We start from the raw sequence: 8942 nt of genomic DNA on the forward strand, positions 1-8942 counted from the left end.
AGAGTCTCTTTCCCACCTACACCACACACAGCTTTTATCCTCTTCTCTTTCTCGCAATTGCCCCAAACAGTTAATTGCATCTGGAAATTACGCAGCTGGAACGCTTTGGTCTTGGGAAATGAGTTACAGCGCAATAACTGAGGGAAGTAAACAAGAAAAAAGATAATGATTATAAAAGAGAGAGAAAAATAAACGGCCAGAGTAGTTCCCTCTGAATATAGCACTCACATTATTTCGTCCAGAAGTAATTAAATTTAGAGGGACATTAATTCTCATCGCAGATTTACACAAAGCGCAGGTGGAGTCTGTTGCAAAAAATAAAAAAAAATACATAAAACAATTGCGCGCTTTCCATCGGAGGTAGATTGCAACACTCCAATACATTTGTCAAATTAATCCCTAAAACAAACGTATTTCATCTCACCTTTGCTCTTTATTATTTCTGATTTGTATTAAATACATCCAGAGGGAGGTATAGTGACTAATTGGAAACTGAAAAACCTGCTCAAAATAAGGTCACAGACAGACAAGACATAATTGTACCTTTGACTCTTGCAATCGTTTTCTGCTTTTGCCACTAACATCTTCCGGTTGCAATAATAATCGCCAACATTTAGAAGATTTACTTTTCATGAGAGAGAGAGAGAGAGAGAGAGAGAGAGAGAGAGAGAGAGAAAACGTGGCTTTCAGTACACGATCACCTCAAGAAAGAATGACATTTTTTTTTTGTTTCCCAAAACATGAATCATGGCGACGGCCATATGCAATCTCAGCCCAACACGTTGCTACCGGAGGCTTTTTAATTCATTCGGGCACAATATCAGACCCGGGGAGAAATGACCCCGTTTTCTGAACTCACTCCGGCGCCCACGGGGGCACCGGTGCGCTGGCCGAGGTCAACCCGCCGGAAGGGAGACAATGACCCTTTGTTTACGGTTGTTAGCGAAATGAAAAAGCACTAAGGAGCTGCCGTTGTCCTCCAACCGATTGCAATGGGTCTTGGGATGTAATGGAAGGAATTCAGTTTGAGAAAGTGTTTGTGTAATGGGAATTTTTGTTTATTTGATTGGCGTTTCTTTCTGTAATGCTTATCATCATTTTTCTCTAAGGTTATTTTTGGCAAAGTGGTCTTTAAATCGGTTCGATATACAGTATATATCAAGAATGAAATGAGGTCACATCGATAAAACTGTTTAGTCGTTTATAAGCAATGATTTTCATTCAAAAAGAAAAAATATATTAAGAAATAACATTACCACAGAAAAATCAGAACAGGATTGAACTACCATACATGGAAAACCTCAATTTACCTTTATCATTACCATTTTCGCAAGAAAGTAAAAAGCCTAATTACTGAAAACCAAAAATAAATTTCATTCACATTACTCAATGTTTATGAGAAATGCATCATACGAACATTAGGCCTATTTAATGAATGGAAAACATGAAACGGTCAATATGCAAACATTGTGCGAATCCAAATTCTTATTCTTCCTCAGTGACAACAAAGTTTAGCCTTAACTTTGGCTTCCTAACAAGTGTGGGTTGATCTCAACATGGAATGGTAATATTTTCAGTTATTTTCTCTTTGATTTTCAAGACTTCGAAAGAGTGTATGAAAAAAAATTTTAAGCTATGGAGACGTTGACAAGCACACAAACACATATTGTGTCCTAACTTTGGGGTTACGTTCACAATTTCAGAACCGAATATTCCCCGAGGGAATATACGAAGAAAATCCTCTTTTGGGAAGCGTGGCCCAGAACTTGGATCCTTGAGAATCGTATATCTTTTTTGCACTGAAGCCGAAATGCTGACTGTCGCCGCAATGACGCCAGGGAAAGAATTTTACTGACGACTGAAATAAAAAAAAAAAAATTATATTTAAATTTTTTGTTATGAACTTTTGCAGCCCTACTTTCTAGATGTTTCTCCTCATTAACTAAACCCTAATGTCAGTTAAACTTATTGACGACTGAAGTAAAAATAAAATGAAATAAAGTTATCTTTAAATTTTTGGTAATGAACTTTTACATCCCTACTTTCTTGAAGTTTATCCTCATTAATTAAGCCCTAATCTCGATTAAACAAACGTATAGAACATTCACGTAATTAACGAACAACGAAAATTAATATTATTGCCAAACTGCAGCGAACATGAGATACGTAAGTATGAATTTCACTCCTTAAATATGGCGTTACTCTGACAAAATGTTTAGAAAAACCAGTGAGAGGAAATCTCTTTATGCATTCATTAACGTATAACTCTCATTAAAAGATCTCCTTTCCTCAGAATGTATCTGGATCAAGCAGAAACTGAGGGGATTTTTAGAGGCATGAAAAATGTAAACAAACAACGTATGAACAGTCGTTAATGGCGGTGATATAACATTCAAAAAATCCATAACAAGAACAGAACTACAACCCTTACCGGAATTTAGCAGCTGAACGTAATTTCTCAAATTAACAGTTCTATGAACAGACACAATACTGGCAGTATAAAAGAAATAATCCATGTCAATCAAAAGCATAAAAAAAGAGCCAGCGGTAGGCTACTGATATCCACGCTTTGTTGGAAAAGGTATGGGGCATGACACCGCTCTGAGAGAGAGAGAGAGAGAGAGAGAGAGAGAGAGAGCAGGAGAGAGAGAGAGAGCAGTCTATCGGTGCAAAAAAATACTGGAAGACGATTATCGCTTTTATGCTTTATCCGAATAACATAAAATTTCCCCTTCCATTTCCCATCATAATTCTTCTCTACGAATTGCTGTGGCTCTCCGATGGCCAATAAACCAGTAACAATAAAAACAGGTGCATCTTCTGCTGCTTCTCCTTCTCTTCGTTTCCTCAAACCTTCCCGTCATCGCCATGTCTCCCTCTACACAGCGTCCATTTGGGGCGAACAAGGCTTCCATCTTCAAATCATCGCTCGCAGCTTTGCCCACCACAACGACGGATTGCGATCGCCTCTCTGGCCGCTCCTGCCCTGAGGCATAACCGTCCTCTTCTTCGTCTTTATCCCGACATAAAGTCAGATAAGGACGTCCAAATGGATTTAGGGTCTGGGCGGAAATCGGTTCTACGAGGTCAAACCCATTTTGATTTTTTCCAGTTATGAAATTTATTTACGACTATTGCTATCCCTATTACCCTCCGTAATCATAATCTTTATATCTACTGATGTGTTTTGATATTTTTGATTATTTGCTCGCTTATTATTTCATGACAAACTTTACAAAGCTCAAAATGATTAGGGTGAAATTTTGGGAACATATATATTGAATAAAGGAAAAATGGCTTAATTCCCGTGATGAACTGTAACGTTTTCAACAACCAAAAATAAAATAAAAATAAAAATGAAAAAATTCTGATGAGTGGACTTCAAAACAATGATTTTAAATCGTCCCCCAGGAAATGCAAACCGAGGGAACTTCGCTGGAATAGTTTAAAGAGATATATTTATCATTTCAAAGGGGCGACCAGAGGTTTCATAAATACTTAATAACTAAAAGAAAGCATAGGACTTATATTTTATGGCTTTGGGGATGCCTGGAATATGCTCAGTATTAGTGGGGCTGGTTCGAATCCACGAGAGGACGAAATTATTATCAACTAAAAAATTCCCCTTCGGTTTACATATATGAAAATATATTAATTCAGAGCTAGAGCGAATTGGATATTAAAGGGCATTTGTAGCTTCATGCATGAATACTCTTGGACACACGCTTACTGCTCTTGCAGATGATACTACTCTGCGACGATTCCGCCTTTTTTAATTGCTGATCCCCATAACAGAGGAGATTTACTTCAATTTAGCACAAATTCTATGCGATGAAGGTCAATTCTATCAGCACTCAGAGATGAAGCTAAAATGAGCTCATACTGCAAGTTATGGGAGGTGAAAATATTATTTTAAAAACTCACGTATGTCCTGACAGTTGAAGTTGAATATAGGATTTAGGCCAAAGGGCAAGCACTGGGACCTATGAGGTCATGCAGCGCTGAAATGCAAATTGACAGTAATAGGTTTGAAAGGCGTAACAAGAGGAAAACCTCGCAGTTGCACTATGAATCAGTATTAGGAGAATGTGGAAACTAAGATGAAGAAAAAGACTATGAAAGAAGGTACAGTAAAGGGAACACAAGGTTGCAGCTAGGGGCCAAATGCAAGCTGCAAAGAACCTTAAGTAATGCCTACAGTGTCTGGCAGTAGGTCTAAATCACTGGATTCCCACAGATAACAAGAACCGATTATAATTCTTTTCGAGTGAATCCTGACTGCAAATTTACTCTTTTGAGATACAAGCCCAGTCTATAATGGCACAAGAGATCGTTATACTGAGAAAGTCTTTTCAAGGTTTTTGGTGAACTTGTCTTGAATGTTGTTTGTTTTGTTTGTTATTCAGCAACTGAATCACACCTTAAGATGAGGGACAACACTTAAGTTGTAGCATGCTGCTTTCCCAATTAGGGTTGGCTAATAATAATAATAATAATAATAATAAGAATAATAATAATAAAATAATCTAATAATAATAAATTAATAAGGTGTGGCGCCGTGGAGGAGTGGGCTAGGTCCTCAATGGACTTAAGTCAAGTTAAGCAACATTGGGGCTGGTCAGTCGTTGGATGGGTGACCGCTCTCCTCGGCGTTGATTCCTTGGGAAAGGATCTTTACCATAATTTCCTCAGTCTACTCAGCTGTAAATGAGTACCTATCCCTGATGAGGTAGGGTCCAGCTATGGGTTAAATAGCAAAACTCAGCAATGATGGAAAGAAATGATGGAATAAACGACAACGACGTAAATGGAACCTCTGGCAACAGAGGAGCTTCGTCCGGCAACCAGGTATTCAACCCAATTGAAGGGGAAGACGGTCAGGTACTTGGAGGTCGTCATCCAGCAACTGATCACCACAACGACAATAATCAACAGCCTGAGATTGGAGCTACAGAAGCAAAAAGGAAGAAATGGACAAGAGAAGAAAATAAGGAAATATGGAGATGCTACATCAGAAGCAACCCGACGGAGAGAGGATATAGAAGAAGATTGGTCAACATCTGGAATGAGAGGAATAACACCCCCCCAAACAGAGCAGAGGCTGGCAGACCAAGTAAGGAACATAAAGAAAAACAACTGGCTCTCCCCAACAGAAAGAGAAGAACTGGAAAGGGAAATGTCACACGACAACGAATTACACGAAGACGAACTGAGAGACGATGCCACAGAAGACGACAGGCAGGATGAGGTATCAAACAACGACACACGAAGAAACACCGACGAAGTAACAGAGAGGACGGAATGGGTAGAAAAGATTAGACAATGGATGGAGCCAGATACAGAGAGAACAAAGATCCCCTCCATGAAAGACTACAACACCAAGAAATTAAGGGAGAAAACAAGTGAGGTCAATGAAATAATGGGCATAATACACACAACCAGTATCACAGAAACAAATAACTTGGTACATGCAGGAGCAAGATTAGTAGCAGAACTGATGGGGATTCGTACACCAACACCACCAGCACAACCAACCAACAGAAACCAAAACAGCAACCTCCTTGGAAAAGGCGCCTGGAAAAGCAAATCATGGTGATGAGATCTGACTTGAGTAAACTGAAAGAGATGGCAGAAAAAAAGGCTAAGAAGCAAGAAAACAAGGGAGGAACTCAACGAGAAATACAAAGTACAAGAGAGGGGATTAAACAACACAATAGAAGATGTAAAACAGAGGCTTAAGGCCAAAGCACATAAGATCCAACGGTACATGAACAGGAATAAGGGATACCAACAGAACAAACTATTCGGAACCAACCAGAAAAGACTATACAGCCAACTAAGAGGGGAAGACAACCACCCAGAAATTCCTGAAGCCGAACCAAGTAAGAGACTCTGGGAAAACATATGGAGTAATCCGGTATCACACAACAAACATGCAACATGGCTCCAGGAAGTCAAGGAAGAAGAAACAGGGAGAATAAAACAAAGATTCACAGACATCACGACAGACACAGTCAGACACCAACTAAAGAAAATGCCAAACTGGAAAGCCCCAGGTCCCAATGAGTCCATGGATAACTGGTCTCAAAAAACTTCAAGGCCCTACACCCACGAATAGCAGAACAACTCACATTGTATCTCCAAATCCACCATGCACCCAAATGGATGACCACAGGAGAACATCCTTAGTACAAAAGACAAAGGAGTAAGAGACTTCTGGGAAAAACATATGGAGTAATCCGGTATCACACAGAGATCACGACAGACACAGTCAGACACCAACTAAAGAAAATGCCAAACTGGAAAGCCCCAGGTCCCAATGAAGTCCATGGATACTGGTCAAAAACTTCAAGGCCCTACACCACGAATAGCAGAACAACATCCAGCATTGTATCTCAAATCACCATGCACCCAAATGGATGACCACAGGAAGAACATCCTTAGTACAAAAAGACAAGAGTAAGAGACTCTGGGAAAACATATGGAGTAATCCGGTATCACACAGAAGATCACGACAGGACACAGTCAGAACCACTTAAAGGCCCTAAGAAAATGCCAAACTGGAAAGCCCCAGGTCCCAATGAAGTCCATGGATAACTGGCTCAAAAACACTTCAAGCCCTACACCCACGGAATAGCACAAAAAGAACAACTCCAGCATTGTATCTCAAATCACCATGCACCCAAATGGATGACCACAGGAAGAACATCCTTAGTACAAAAAGACAAGAGTAAGAGACTCTGGGAAAACATATGGAGTAATCCGGTATCACACAACAAACATGCAAATGGATGACCACAGGAAGAACATCCTTAGTACAAAAAGACAAGAGTAAGGGAAATATAGCCAGTAACTACAGGCCTATCACCTGCCTACCAATAATGTGGAAGTTACTAACAGGTATCATCAGTGAAAGGCTATACAATTACCTAGAGGAGACAAACACCATCCCCACCAACAGAAAGGCTGCAGAAGGAAGTGTAGGGGCACAAAAGACCAGCTCCTCATAGACAAAATGGTAATGAAGAACAGTAGGAGAAGGAAAACCAACCTAAGCATGGCATGGATAGACTATAAGAAAGCCTTCGACATGATACCACACACATGGCTAATAGAATGCCTGAAAATATATGGGGCAGAGGAAAACACCATCAGCTTCCTCAAAAATACAATGCCCAACTGGAATACAATACTTACAAGCTCTGGAATAAGACTAGCAGAGGTTAATATCAGGAGAGGGATCTTCCAGGGCGACTCACTGTCCCCACTACTCTTCGTAGTAGCCATGATTCCTTTGACAAAAGTACTACAGAAGATGGATGCCGGGTACCAACTCAAGAAAAGAGGCAACAGAATCAACCATCTGATGTTCATGGACGACATCAAGCTATATGGTAAGAGCATCAAGGAAATAGATACCCTAATCCAGACTGTAAGTATTGTATCTGGGGACATCAGGATGGAGTTTGGAATAAAAAAATGCGCCTTAGTCAACATACAAAAAGGCAAAGTAACGAGAACTGAAGGGATAAAGCTACCAGATGGGAACAACATCAAACACATAGATGAGACAGGATACAAATGCCTGGGAATAATGGAAGGAGGGGATATAAAACACCAAGAGATGAAGGACACGATCAGGAAAGAATATATGCAGAGACTCAAGGCGATACTCAAGTCAAAACTCAACGCCGGAAATATGATAAAAGCCATAAACACATGGGCAGTGCCAGTAATCAGATACAGCGCAGCAATAGTGGAATGGATGAAGGCAGAACTCTGCAGCATAGATCAGAAAACCAGGAAACATATGACAATACACAAAGCACTACACCCAAGAGCAAATACGGACAGACTATACATAACACGAAAGGAAGGAGGGAGAGGACTACTAAGTATAGAGGACTGCGTCAACATCGAAAACAGAGCACTGGGGCAATATCTGAAAACCAGTGAAGACGAGTGGCTAAAGAGTGCGTGGGAAGAATGACTCATAAAAGTAGACGCAGACCCAGAAATATACAGAGACAGGAGAAAGACAGACAGAACAGAGGACTGGCACAACAAACCAATGCACGGACAATACATGAGACAGACTAAAGAACTAGCCAGCGATGACACATGGCAATGGCTACAGAGGGGAGAGCTAAAGAAGGAAACTGAAGGAATGATAACAGCGGCACAAGATCAGGCCCTAAGAACCAGATATGTTCAAAGAACGATAGATGGAAATAACATCTCTCCCATATGTAGGAAGTGCAATACGAAAAATGAAACCATAAACCACATAGCAAGCGAATGTCCGGCACTTGCACAGAACCAGTACAAAAAGAGGCATGATTCAGTAGCAAAAGCCCTCCACTGGAGCCTGTGCAAGAAACATCAGCTACCTTGCAGTAATAAGTGGTACGAGCACCAACCTGAGGGAGTGATAGAAAACGATCAAGCAAAGATCCTCTGGGACTATGGTATCAGGACGGATAGGGTGATACGTGCAAACAGACCAGACGTGACGTTGATTGACAAAGTCAAGAAGAAAGTATCACTCATTGATGTCGCAATACCATGGGACACCAGAGTTGAAGAGAAAGAGAGGGAAAAAATGGATAAGTATCAAGATCTGAAAATAGAAATAAGAAGGATATGGGATATGCCAGTGGAAATCGTACCCATAATCATAGGAGCACTAGGCACGATCCCAAGATCCCTGGAAAGGAATCTAGAAAAACTAGAGGCTGAAGTAGCTCCGGGCCTCATGCAGAAGAGTGTGATCCTAGAAACGGCACACATAGTAAGAAAAGTGATGGACTCCTAAGGAGGCAGGATGCAACCCGGAACCCCACACTATAAATACCACCCAGTCGAATTGGAGGACTGTGATAGAGCAAAAAAAAAAAAAAAAAAAAAAAAAAAAAAATAATAATAATAATAATCTACGGTGC

This window comes from Macrobrachium nipponense, chromosome 37 (assembly GCF_015104395.2).
Source record: "Macrobrachium nipponense isolate FS-2020 chromosome 37, ASM1510439v2, whole genome shotgun sequence".
Classification (NCBI taxonomy): Eukaryota; Metazoa; Arthropoda; class Malacostraca; order Decapoda; family Palaemonidae; genus Macrobrachium; species Macrobrachium nipponense.